The sequence below is a fragment of the Triturus cristatus genome, chromosome 3_2, assembly GCF_964204655.1.
Source record: "Triturus cristatus chromosome 3_2, aTriCri1.1, whole genome shotgun sequence".
Taxonomy (NCBI): Eukaryota; Metazoa; Chordata; class Amphibia; order Caudata; family Salamandridae; genus Triturus; species Triturus cristatus.
In genome coordinates this window covers 999420946-999434975 of record NC_140584.1, presented here as the reverse complement: position 1 = coordinate 999434975, position 14030 = coordinate 999420946, and the positions used below count along the sequence as shown (strand labels likewise).

The window sequence follows — 14030 nt, the reverse complement described above, 5'->3', positions numbered from 1 at the left end:
GAGTGGCCATCCATAGGACACCTGGGTAGTAAACCGACCCTGGCTCTCTTATAGGAACCTCTGACACATCCAAGAGGAAACCTCCCGGAATTCTTCCTCCTGAAAGTACTATCCACTCAGCCACCAGCCCGCCGCAGACCGGGTGTGGCCCCAAGTTAAATCCATCAACACTGGCAAATGGTCGGAAAGACCCCTTGCTAGTAACAGAGCGGTGGGCCCCAGAATAAAAGGTATATCCCTACTTGGTTGAGTGGTGTGCGTTCCACACATCTTTCACGGACAGGTTGCAGAGGAAAGTATACAACAGAGTTGGGGGCTGTCCCACCACGGTCGGCATGGTAGAGCAGTCTAGGCCCAGGTCACACACACTGTTAAGGCAACTCACCCTATAGGCCACCCAGCTTGCCCAGGAAATCGACAGCTAGGGGCAGGGATTACTTCCATGATTTATTCGACTCAATATTTTTGTCAACTATACTTGTCACCACAATATGGTGTCCGTGAACAGTTCGTGCTATAGAAACACCACACACATAAAAACATACATATGAAAAGCCTAAGAAGCTAACAACATTGCCAGTTACAACAGGGTAGGAGTGTTTGTGCCAAGAAAGCCTTGAGCATGGGAAAAGCCTTGTTTCCAGAGTATCTAAGACCGCAAGAGCTGTGTTTAAGCGGAGGAGAAGGGTAATGGCAAACATTTTCATGGCATTTCTGACTGGCTGCTCCCGCTACTAGAATCAACACACGCATTTCTAAGAGGGCACAAAGCAAGCCTTAGCATGTGTGTATAAACAGTCGCGGGCGGTGCAGATAAGAGTGGTGGGGCGAGGCGGGGGAAGTTGACAGACAACCACGAGGGAAAATAATGAAAAAAGAAAGCCACTTACCTTGCGCTCAGTGCTTCGCCGACTCGTCCGTGCAATGAACTCAAGGTAAGTACGTAGTTTTTAGGTCTCGCCTACGCAACGCGCATGCGCTGAATAGGAACAAGACCTTTAGCCATTGATTCAGTTTGGCTGCCAAAAACGTGCACGCATTACATTGCCTTCAATGGCAACATGTGCACGTTTGGCGATTCCCTTGCAGGAGCGAGCTTTGACATATGGTTTCTGCTCGCTCCCTCAAGGGAATCCGGCGCTGGCCCCCTCCTCTCTTCCCCTCCCCCTGCTGCCTCCTCCTCTCCTCGTCAGCGCGAGGCGCGCTTGTCTTTTTTGGATCCATTTAACAGGGAAGCAACTAAATGAAAGAAGGAAAGAGAGACAGTGTGTGTTCTTCTGGTATCTGGTTAGGTGCCTGGTGTTCAAAGCAAAATGTTCTGCTGTGTTTGCAGTTTTCTGAGGGCTTGCCATGAAGTTCGTCCACTTGTTTTGTTTTGTGTTTATTGCTTGCGGAGAGGTGATTTGCAAGCTTGTTGTCTTTGCGTGGCGTGGTGATAGCTTTTTAGGACCGCGCTTGTTTGTTTTTGTTGCACTTCTTTCTCCGCGGGGAAAACCCTTCCACCCGTGAAGTGTGCCTGTCCCATACAGCCTCGGCAAGGTGGGGGTGAGGTGATGTCATCATGCTTGTGCCAACCAGTGCCAAAGCGAGGAGTGAGTGGGCGCTGCCCTCAGAGGGCGAGGATAGGCTCCGGGAGGCTGGTGACTGTGGAATATGTGAAAACGCGAACCTTCACTTACGGCCCAAAATAGCTTCATTTACCCGACGGGGGCTCACGGGATGCTTGGCGTGGGACTATCAGAGGCCCCCACTCTTTCACACACTGCCCCCGTTCTCCTGAAGTAAGTACCGTATTATTGTCCCACTGCCTCTGACTTCAGCCTAACTTCAGCCTTCGAAGGTATTGCGGAATTCGTTAAGTAAATCCAACCATTTCATGACAAAAGCTCCTGCGATGAACCTGAAAGAAGATCCCCTCCTACCCGACAACCTTCCTCAACAGTGGTCTCTCCTTTCCTCTCTTCTGCGGGGACGGCCTCCCCCCTGCTTTTGCCCTGCGCCTCATGATATCACAGTGATGTTACATCATAAGCGTTCCATTCACAGGATTCCGCTTCTGGTGCTGTTGGGAAGGCACGCGCCTTTCAAGTCAATATAAAATGTAGGTTTTACTCAGTCTTCATTTAAATTAAATGAAAATTTTTATCATAGGCAGTATTCTCATAACTTGCTCAAACAGCGCTCCTTAGTTGTACAAATGAAATGATTTTTACTGGGCCACATCACCATCTCCAATACGGGAGAGGATGTGGTTTAACGGCTAGAGCGCCCGACCTTGAAGCTCGGGGACGAGGTTCAGGTCTGGCAGGAGGCTCAAACGTCCTGTGATTTTGAGCAAATCTCCCCATGCCTTAATAATGAATATGTTCCTCTGTCATGTAACTGGTGCTCAAGTAAAGCGCTCTGGTACCTCCAGGTTGATTTAGCGCTATAAAAAACTGCAACAACAAAATCTCCCTGTCTGCCCTGCTCCTCCTCTTGAGTACTGTCCAGTAATCCACTCCTTCCTGTGTTACGACAGCTGTTGTACACTGCGGAGAAATTACCTATTTCAATTTTATGAATTGCTCGAAGAATACTTACAATTTACACTTTCTACCGCTTCAAATCCGTTGTACAGGAATGTAACGGGATTTTAAAAAGCCATTCCACTCTTGACAAGTAGAAGCACTTCCCATCCCACTGCCCGTCCCGGCACATTAATACATTGATTCCTGCACCTCCCCAGGGATGGACCTCCCGAAATCCCTCTCAGTTCACAGCCTCCAGGCATGACTTCCCTCCAATCCCTTCTCACTGATCCCCCCTCGCTGTGACATCTCCCGGCTCCCAACTCGAGGCGTGATATCATCATCAGATCCGGAAGTCCTCGAACTTCACTCATGAATACAAACTCCCTCACCTCCTAGGAATGCAGCTCCAGACCCCTGGTATCTATCTAGCAGCAGTGGTAAGTTCTGTGCGGAAATCCTCACTGCACTTGAGGCGATTGGTGTTATTCCCGTCATTTCACTATGATTTCAGTTAATGTAATATAGTAGGCATATAACGTGCGATTCGTCCCACCACACTTGCCCCCTCTTTTCCCACCACAAAAGGCACCATACCAGTGGATGGTCTTCACTGCGTAGTCTTTATTCATTCTCAGATAATCCCATCTTTATTTGTAGACGCACTGTCAACATTAGACCAACTTTTATTAACTAATCTAACACACATTGATAACATTGGGTTGCACAGTATTCGTTTGAACCACAGGTTACAGATACAATTGTATTTACAGTTCAGGATCTCCAGAGACACACTGTATGCGGGTTGTACCAGCAGGACACAACCCATCTCCATTGCTTCCATTTCAGGCAACTACCCGTCGTCTACCCCTTAGACGCGTCCACCAGAGCACTGCTTTGCGCCTTTCCTTGCGCACCAGCTTTCACCAAGTAGCTTCCTCCAAGCACCGGCATCTCGGGTAGGGCCCGAGAATCCAGGGCCACCAGCAGGATGGCCCCCTCTCCCGCCAGCCCAGCGCCCCATTGACTGCCCTCCCTGTTCCAGGATCGGCCAGTCCCCGTCAAACAGGAGTCCCCGCCATTTTCCTGGCCCTGGACCCCGCCAGCTCTACCTTACAAAAATTTAGGGATGGGTGGGTGGGCAACTTTGCTTCTGGCTGCGACCTGCTGGGCGCACGAGGCAAGAGGACAAAGAGGGCTTCTCCCTCGTGCTCAGCGTTCTTATCCTTTTCCCTGGAGGGGCCGCCTGCATCCCTAGGTGAGGCACTACGTGCCTGCCTACCTCCTAATATTTCCTGGTGGCCCCTCCCACTCGCCCTGACCAGATGTGCACTGGCCCAGCCTCTATCTTGCCTCTCGCACTAAATGCCACTAAGGGCCCCCCACCCATAGGCGCGGTGGGGGGCTCTCATAGTAGGCATATAACGTGCGATTCGCCCCACCACACTTGCCCCCTCTTTTCCCACCACAAAAGGCACCATACCAGTGGATGGTCTTCACTGCGTAGTCTTTATTAATTCTCAGATAACGCCATCTTTATTTGTAGACGCACTGTCAACATTAGACCAACTTTTATTAACCAATCTAACACACATTGATAACATTGGGTTGCACAGTATTCGTTTGAACCACAGGTTACAGTTACAATTGTATTTACAGTTCAGGATCTCCAGAGACACACTGTATGCGGGTTGTACCAGCAGAACACAACCCATCTCCATTGCTTCCATTTCAGGCAACTACCCGTCGTCTACCTCCTAGACGCGGCCACCAGAGCACTGCTTTGCACCTTTCCTTGCACACCAGCTTTCACCAAGTTGCTTCCTCCAAGCACCGGCATCTCGGGTAGGGCCGGAGAGTCCAGGGCCACCAGCAGGACGGCCCCCTCTCCCGCCAGCCCGGAGCCCCATTGACTGCCCTCCCTGTTCCAGGATCGGCCAGTCCCTGTCAAACAGGAGTCCCCGCCATTTTCCTGGCCCAGGACTCCGCCACAGGGCCAGGAGCCTACTGGCGCTCTCGCCCTCCCCCCAAAACAGCTTCACCTTCCAGATTTAGCGCTAAAGCTCCCCAATATAGAGTGGATGAATATTTTCAACCCTGCGCTGGACAGCTGCACACCATCTGTTAGGTACAATTCCGATTTCGCTGCCTGCATCATGGTATGCCTGATGGAGCATAACGGCCCCCTTCCGCCCACCGGAATCATATTGCCGCCTGCATATCTCCACCCCAGTATCCTTGCGTCCGAAGCCTTGAAACCACTGTATGAAAAATCACAGTGTATAAAGAAAAAAGGCACTGCTAGATCGCCGCTGCCCCTCGGCCACGTTTAACTAACTGTAGTCTGAACTACTGTTCCCAACTAGAAGACCGCCACCTGCCCACCTTTTGATCATTTCGTTACTTGAATGGGCAGCAACCCTGCTTCAAGACCTGAGTAAAGCCCAACCTAACAACCATTCCCCTTTGTCCACTGAAGTTACTAACTAAAGGCGATAAACACATTGCTCTGGGTGCCGCATGAGTACACGCGCCATCCTGGGAAACGTGTGTTTTGCACCCCATCCTTGTCTACTATTTCCAATACCCCGTAGTAAGCATACCCCCTTGGATATTTCGAAACTTATTCACAGCTCCCCTTTTTCACCAAGTCCACCTATGAAAGGCAGCAAGAAAATGTTTTCAAGACAATGCATTTCATCTTCAGTGTACCCATACTCTTGCACTTGGCCGTACCCATGACCTTAGCCGTACCACTGAAACTCTGCCATACTCCTAAAACCCAGCCGTACTCCTGAAAGCCCGGCCATCCCCCTGAAAACCCATCCGTACCCCTGAAACTCAGCCGTAATCTTGAACTTGACCGACTCGGCCTACCAAGTACCCCCTCTGCTGCGCCCATTATGGCTGCAGCCAACAGAGGCACCCCTTAAAAAACCAGGGCACTGCACCCCGCATCTGCCCCCAGGGTACCTGCACGCCTGCAGGCCCCCCCAATATTGCACTCCAATCCACCCGAGTTGGTTTAAATCCGAAAAATCCAGGACCACCAGCAGGACAGTCCCCTCCTCACCTACCTTCTGTACACAAGGAAAACCACCCCTTCATGGGATCCTCAAATAGCTGAAAACACCATTGTTAGGCATCCCCCTTGCCCCCAAGAAAACTGAAACCAGCCCTCGCAACATTCTACTCCTGTCCATGTTGGGTTAGGGCAGTAGAGCATAATACTACATGTGGAAAAACCACTCCCTCCTGAGGTCTTTCAAATAGGTTAAAAAAATATATATATAATAAAAAAACACATCACTGTTTGGCATCCCCCTTGCCCCCAAGAGAACTGAAACAGCTCCCCCAATATTCTGCCCCTGTCCTTCCGTGTTGGGTTAGGGGGCAGAGTGCAGGACCACCAGCAGAACAGCCCTCTCCCTGCCTACCTTCTATACCCGTGGTAACTACCCCTTCATGAGGTCCATTCTGTAGCCGTAAACCCCCTTTTTGGGCATCCCCCTTGCCCCAAATAAACTGACGAAGCCCCCCCAATATTCTACTCCAAGCCATCCATGTTGGGTTAGGGCAAAAAAGTACACGTGGCCACTGCTCCCTCCTGGGGTCCATCCAGATGCTAAAAACCCCATTGTTGGGCATTCCCCCTGCCCCTAAGCAACTGAAGCTTCCTCACCATCAATGGCATCTGCCATGCCTTACTAACCCTTGTCTGTGTCGAGTGGTCGGCCTCTACAACCTCCTTGGGGAGACCCGCTGCTTTGAAATAGCTTGGTATTCGTTCCTCTGATTACCACTAAAACAGTGTCCCTCTGTGCAGAATAATCTGAGAGCCTTCCCCATTGGAGATACCGGCCAAACGCTGCCAGTTGGAGAGTCTCACTCCCAGGAGATAAGACCCCAACTGCTGCCAGTAGACCCTTCCGATAGACAATGTTGTGCCACATGCCAACAGCTCTTGACTTTCCTAATTTTTCGCGCGACTGGATTAAACTCCCCCCACCTTAGATAGGCTTGGTCTTTACTGCATAATCTCTTAAATACACCTACCTTCAACACCCTCTGTAATTGTAGATTGAATGTACACCTCTAACCAGTGTATATGAATACCGTAAACCCACTAATGTGGTAGCAACCAATTAGTTTTGCCATATCTTCCAGCCACTGATTGTCATTGCATTACCCTTAATGGCCCCTCACCATAAGGCTGCCCAGAGATGTACTCCTATGCTTGTTGTGCCAAAAGACCACAGCCAACAACTTGTACTTTTTTTTTTGTGGTAACCACCAGTCCTGTACCCCGGAGGCGCTACATATAGGGCTGTGCTTAAACACCGGGCCCTCCCCTGGATCCTATACCAAATATGCTCTCCAAGTTTCTCATTACACCCACCGGTAAATTGGTTGGTGCGTCCCATCCCATGGCCTAGTCAATAGGACCAACAAGCTTGAACCCTTGCTTCCTTCCTTTTCAAAGAATACCCATGCTATTATGCACTCCAAATACCAATTCCTTCAGACCCCGTTTACTCCCCATAGCCACACCCTAACCTGGGGCCCCTTGGGTTCGTTCACATATGCTATGGCACTTCGATATGCTAACATACCATGCCGCTAAGTTTACTCATTACAGGGCCTCTCAGACCACGTTTACCCCCACTGTAGCCAAAGCCATAACCCGTGGCCTTATTGTGTTTCATTCATATGTGACTAATCCCCTCATTTGGAACTGCTAGCCCCCATGCTTGCTGTTTGAGCCAAAATTGGGACAGCTTACTCGTGACATAGAAAGGGCACACAAGAGCTGCAACCTCCTCTGACTATCCCAAGTCAGTATTATCCCCAGAAGGGCACGCTGTGCTTGAAGTTTCAACAACGAGGGACGGGTCTCGAGCATGGGCTGGCTTCGAGCCCTTGTCTTGGGAGAGTCCGCGCTACCAGGGGCCCTTCCCAGTGAGCTAAAGCTCCTTGGAGCTCAGCAACTATCATCCGAACAGTCCTTTCCAACTTAGCTGGCCTTACCCATGCTGAGCGCTTGACACGTGCTCATTTTGCCAATGAAATATCAGCTCCTTGGTGGCCTTCCACATGCCCTCGCCGTATCTTGGTCCATTGACGTCACTGACAACTCCCACGTGACTTGGTCCATCCTCCTTCAGCCGCCATCATAATGAAGTCACTGACCACTACCCTTCCACGTGACTTGGCCCATCCTCCTGCAGCCGCCATCTTAGTGAGGTGCACCTCCCATGTGAGCCAGATATCAAGCAAGAGGAAAATCGAGAAATTAATGTTTGGTGCACTTCCCTTTGCCCTGTGCGCATCAACATTTTGCTTTATGTTAACTGCCTCACCGCACGCATACCCACCCTTTAAAATTTTTTTTTTTTTTTTGGCCGCACCTGCTTAGATCAAGCCGGAACTCAAAAGAAAGAGGGAGCAGGCGCTACAGAGTAATACTTCAGGGCCACCCCGCTTTCCCCTGCAAACGAACCACTTGCCAAGGATCACACCACCCCAGTGAACACTCCATGCCTCTATCCCCCTGATGCATAAAGGAACAGGTCCCTCATGCTCAGGATTGGGATTTTCAATTTATTATTTTAAATAAGGTCCCAAATACTCATATAAACTAATCCACATGCCTTTCCTTAGCTAGTATACGTAAAGTACTGCGACCATCATCAAAGGTAGGCAGCATGTATCACAAAGCAGGACCTCATATCCATTTCATATGTGGTATAGCGCTACTCATATTAGTGTATGGTGTCACAGTATAGCGCTACTCATATTAGTGTATGGTGTCACAGTACTTTATTTAACAGCACGCGTTATACAGAGACAATAAATCAGCTAACGGGGAATGTCACATAAGCCAATGAGGATTACAAGGTGCAGAAATCACACGTCATACATACTGGTGGGCAGTATATTTTACGGGGGTTTGGTCTGGAGAAGCACACACAACTCTGGATTTAAAGAGTACTCCAGTGGTTGGGGGTTGGCTTTACTGATAAAAATGTATAACTGCCCAAAACAAGCTATTTGGAGTAACATTGGAATATTAGAACATTAGAATCACCCTAGGTGAAATTCTCGGGTTCGGTCTTTGGATGCTAATTTGCACCCTAATGATGTAGTAAGAGTTTGAGATCTGATCACTATTACCGGCAAAAAAGAAAAGCAGTTTTTTCATTAGTTTACACTTAGCTCGTGAACCCCAGAATGTCCGTGTTGCAGATTAATGCACGGTATCCCAGTGACAGGTAGGTACGATGCCCTTGCGTCCGTTTTACACAGGTTGTGTGTTTTTTGTTTTTGTTTTTTTATTATACATCTTGTTAGGAGATAAGGGCACAAAAGGAATGTTCTGGACGCCAGGTCTTTAGTCATCCCTTGTTGGCAAGAGAATTAATTGGATTTCAAAACGATGCTTTATACTGAATTACCATGGAGATATAGATTTTGAACACTTGGTGGCACTATTTCACCATGAACAAGAGTCTATGAAGCAGAGCTTGATACCCGTTGAAGTGGCATGAAAGCGTGCTCAAAAACGGGGGTTCTCCCATTCGACCAAATCGGTTACATCCATCGAACTAATAATGCGTCCATCCGCCCAATATCGTTTAACGTGAACCATAATTCTCTAATATGCACTTGTGTCTACCAATAACCGATAACTTAAATGATTTACCAAACGGCTGTTTTCGCATATCTCGTGATTCCGGGGTGCTGTAAATTGTATTGACATTTTAAATAATATACATAACTATTATTTACTCAATAGAACACATTTTAAGTTCCTATGAAGAATAAATGGGTGAGTGAGGCATGTCAGGTGTCAAAGCAGCAGTATTGTTTACAGGGAGACTTTTGCAGGCAATGGATTAACTAATTGAGGCAGAACAAGCCACGTACCATAAAACTACGGGGCATATTTATAAGACCCTTTGCGCCCTGTCACAGGTGCCGCTCCTCCGTTGCCTCAAACCTCAATCAAATATACCGACTGTTCTTACCCGATGAGCTACACCGAGTCTGTCCATCCACCAACGCGTGCTATCGCGCTTTACCAACAACGACCTGCCGCGCCTCGCGGCCCGCCACACACTTCATCCTTATTAAATTGCTAAAAGCGACCGCCAAACGGTACTAACTACCCACCTTGCCAGTCCTGGTTTGCTACGCTGTGAGGCCCCCTCACCCCAGTGGCTGCCGCAACTTGCCAACTTTGCTTCTGGCTGCGACCTGCTGGGCGCCCGAGGCAAGAGGACAAAGAGGGTTTCTCCCTCGGGCTCAGCGTTCTTATCCTTTTACCTGGAGGGGCCGCCTGCATCCCTAGGTGACGCACTACTTGCCTGCCTACCTCCTAATATTTCCTGGTGGCCCCAGGAACTGGACGAACACAGAGAAAACAAGCATTGGCATAGCCAATAGGTCTCGCCTTTAGGGCCTTATAAGTATTTAGTTATGCAGCACAATATCCTTTGTGCAACAACATCAACTGTTGCATGGCTAAACACTTATAAGGTCCCAAAGGCGAGACCTATTGGCTATGCCAATGCTTGTTTTTTCCCCCCGCTCGTCATCATCTGTCAACTTCCCGCCCCACTATGCCCCTGCCTCGCCGCTCTTACCTGCACCGGCTGCGACTGTGCATAAACATTTTGAGATTGAAAGAAAGACAATCTTAAGCATCTAGGCAATAGTTAATTTTGGAGTTAAAAGGGAACACTGCCTTTTCCTGCAGATACCTGCTTCGGCAAGCATTCTCTAGACTGCATGATCTAAATGGGCACAAATGAATGGAAAATAAAAGAGCTATGAGTTAAAGTCCAAACATAATAGGCAATCTCTGTGTTAAGAGAGACTCCTTTTGGAATTGGATAAGTGCAAGAACGTTCTCTGCTTGCATTCGTACTAACAAACCTCACCCGAGATCCTTCAGGTCCCTGCCTCCTCAACCACTCCGGTGGTAAGAAGGCGTGTTTTTTGGCGGGGACTTTACTTCGTGCTTTTTTTTGCATAAAAAATCAAATAGTAAAGTTAACTCTTAATTAACTTTAAGGGCTGACTCAGGTGAGCTAGGAGCATTAATATAATGCCAACATGGGAGCCATGAATAAGCAAACACTGAATGGCCCTTCTGAATTCCTAGACACCACACAGTTTCTCAATCTTGCTGGGATAGGTAAGACACCCGTGGATGCAGAAGTTTGTTTGATATAGCGACCAGAAAGAGCAATGTTATTCAGGAAAGCTGCCACAGTTACTCTATTAGTGACTGTAGGAAACTGGTTCTCTATATAGCGCACTTAAAAGAAGTACACTATGCAGAGAGTCCAGTGGGTCCCAGATTGATTTACAGAGGCACAAGTAGATAATACTAATGCTCTCTGATTTGGTGGTGTGGACGAGCATTTAGGCCTATCAGAGGTTAGTGCTAAGCATTTGTTGTACTCAAAGTGGCAATAAATGAGACACACACTCAAGAATAAATCCAAGACCAATTTGCAAAAATAATTATCTATATATATGTTTTTGGCACCAAAATCAGTATGATTAGGCAAGTGCGTTTAGAAAATGCAGTAGAAAACAGCTGCAGTAGAAAATGTTTAAACACCGTCAAGTACTTACCATGATGGTCAATCTAGAATACACGGCGGTAACCTGCATAACTGTCAAACAATTTAGTATTGCAGGCAATAAGGAAAATTGGGTGATGGGCAGGGCCGTTAATCAAAAGACCATCACGGTTGGGGGTAAAATCACACAGGCTTTTTCAAGTTTTGTGCCAACGGGCACTTGGGATTGAGTTTGGTTTCTACTCTTTCACAGCAGAGTTCTTTGGGATCTCAGGACCCAAGCGGAACAGGCAGTTCTCAATTACCCTGCCCAGGGATGCTGGATGCAGGGACACATGGAATTATCCATCACCAGTGCTGGTGCGCCCAAGATGCGCCTTGGTTGGTCTGTCAATGAACGGTGGTTGTGCCAAGAAGATTTCTGCGATACAGTCGACACCAGCAAACTGGAGATGCAAAATCACAGGAGCTGAGTCGTTTTCGACGTCGGTCACAGTTGCTGTGGAGTGCCCTCTTATTGGAGTGAAGACTAGAGGGCTTAGTGGCCAGACAGGCTACCAACAAACCTTGGCTGCAGTAAATGAAGTTGAAAGGGACCTCACAGGCTGGAGATCATTGGGAGTAAGGTAGGAGCTTGGAACGTCAGTGAGAGCCAGCTACCCCTATTGGAGTGCTCTTGCCACTTCGCTGTGGGTCGCCACATCGATTGACCCCAGCAGCGAGCACTTTGTTGCTGCTTCAGACTTGGCTTGCTACGTGCAGGGGACTAGTTCCACCAATCGAAGGGAGTTCCTGGTCCTTTGTCAAAGGCAGGCAGGTCTCTCGGGTTTCTGGAGTACAGCTGCTGGACGAGTCCGCTTTGGTGCAAGAGTCAGAGACAACGGGCAGGCCAGCAGGGTTGGCCCCCACTTCTGTCACACGTTCTCTTCTTCTTGCTCTTTGTGGCTCTTCAATGTCCTTCTTCTGCTTAGGTCAGCAGTATAAGATGTTCAGGGTCGAGGGCTGCCACCTAAATTCGAATGGCCAGAACATGCACTGGCAGTTTGCATGACCTTGTCACCAGAGTGGCACAATTTGTGCTGCAGCCCTGGTGGTCCCTCTTCAGTCCCAATGCCCTAGGTCAGGGGTCTCCAAACTAAGGCGCGCTGCAAGATTTTATCCGGCCCTCAGAGTCAGTCTGGCGGCAAGATTTTGTCTGGCCCTTGGACTGTAATACACCGCTGGTCTGCTCGGCTTCATACTGATTGATTACTTTAACATTAATCCTAACCTTAAGAACAGCAGAAATAGCTTGATGCTTTACCAGTTTTAGCCACAAGGTGTTAGAATACGACAAAGTTGGAAAAATAGAAATCACACATTTTTTGTTTGGCCGTGATTCTATAGTCAATATTTCTCTCATGCACCGCTGCGGCTGCTGTTTGATGGCAATGTGTATATCACAACCCAGACCGCGCTCCTAAAAGCTGCACGCTAGGTTTTTGTTGCTGAACCAACCAGAGTCTCACCACCTCCTGATGATCTATGCTGAGAGCCCCCTCCAGCAAGGGTCACACGTGATAATGCTGTCCAGCTCAAACGTCCCCTTATGTCTTGCACGCTCACGAAAGGTACCTGCCTAAGCAATCACAGAGATTCACCCCAGTGCCACATTTATCACACACACAAAGTTAAAGTTTCCACTGCTTACAAGAAGTCAAGAGTGTCCAGCAATAACCTATTGAACTTAATGCTGAATACAATACTTAGGGGTGGGTATAACTTTTAAATGTGGTGGATGGAATTCTAAAGTAGGCCCTTGATATTTTTTTGACTGGACGATATTGGGACTAAGGACTGTCCAGTTGCCTTGAAGCTCCTAGTGCCCTGGAGAACTGACCCATTCCATCTTTTTTCCACCCTATCTTATTCCATGCTCTCCTCCCCCTCCCCCCCCCTCCACTGGCTGAAATCTGCACCTTAGGTAGGCTTCTAGTAACACCTGTTATTTACAATACTTACAGATAGCCACAGTGCTTAATGGGGTTCTGATAAAAGCACGTTTTTATTATTATAGTGGGCTGGTGCCCCCTGCGCGATGTTCTTTAACCACCATCTATCAATATAACATCAGATCTGTGGTGGCCAACCTTGAAACTGTCAGCTTTCCGGCATCTCCAGAAGGGTCGGTTCAGCTGTTGTATGGGTTCAGCGCAGTCAAAAACATGGGACTACAGGAGCCAACCAGTCTACCTGTGTGTCAGACAGTTGATGCTGCTGGGGCATCAGGTGTGCAGACATGGTGCCCAGACTTCTGGAAACAGTCTGGCGCCAGGCTCTGCCGGTATCTTGGATATTTGCACCAGGGAGCTCCGTGTAAGGTGGAGATTACCTGAATCCTTCTTCACACTGGGCAGATCGATGTTGTCATCGTTGTGTATGTTTAGGTTGGCTGCTTGATTTTGTAATACTTGCCGCCTGTTGATGGGTTTCTTCCATTGGCCGCTCTTGGTGATAATCTACAGACGTCACAGCCGGGTCCTCGTTCCTTCCGCTCAGTACAAGAGAGCAAGGGGAGCTGCAGTCTTAGGTTCTTTGCTTCTTTGGCGACCAAACAAGTTGGAAGGATCAACAGCAGCTCACATTTGAGAGGTGAATGTTGGTGTTTTCCCAAGTTTGGTGTCTCGCTCTGAACGTCCCAGCACCAACCTCTGGGTGTTGTCTCGGTTTGCGCGTGTTTCCCCTTTTTCTTCTGAAACACGCCGGCCCGGCACCCCACAGACTCCACTGAGTGCTGTCTTGAACATGTTTCCGCAGCGCGCCTGCACCCACAAAAGCACTCGGTCGCTTCACTTTTTAACACTAATATTTGTCACCATAACACTGAGCCAGGGCTACTGAGGTGCAGAGGGTATGTGGGAGATATCAAGGAGGACACGTCTATTTT

The 14030-nt window shown here is 48.6% G+C and overlaps 1 protein-coding gene across 1 annotated transcript in view; it reads right to left on the bottom strand.

Moving 5' to 3' along the window:
* The window catches only part of LOC146858980 (prostasin-like), a 91107-nt gene extending 81321 nt beyond the window's left edge, over positions 1–9786 (bottom strand). The window contains exon 1 of the mRNA XM_085646931.1: positions 9684–9786. The gene's annotated coding sequence lies outside the window, so the exon portion shown is untranslated. The remainder of the gene's footprint in view (positions 1–9683) is intronic.
* Between the last annotated feature and the right edge of the window lie 4244 nt (positions 9787–14030).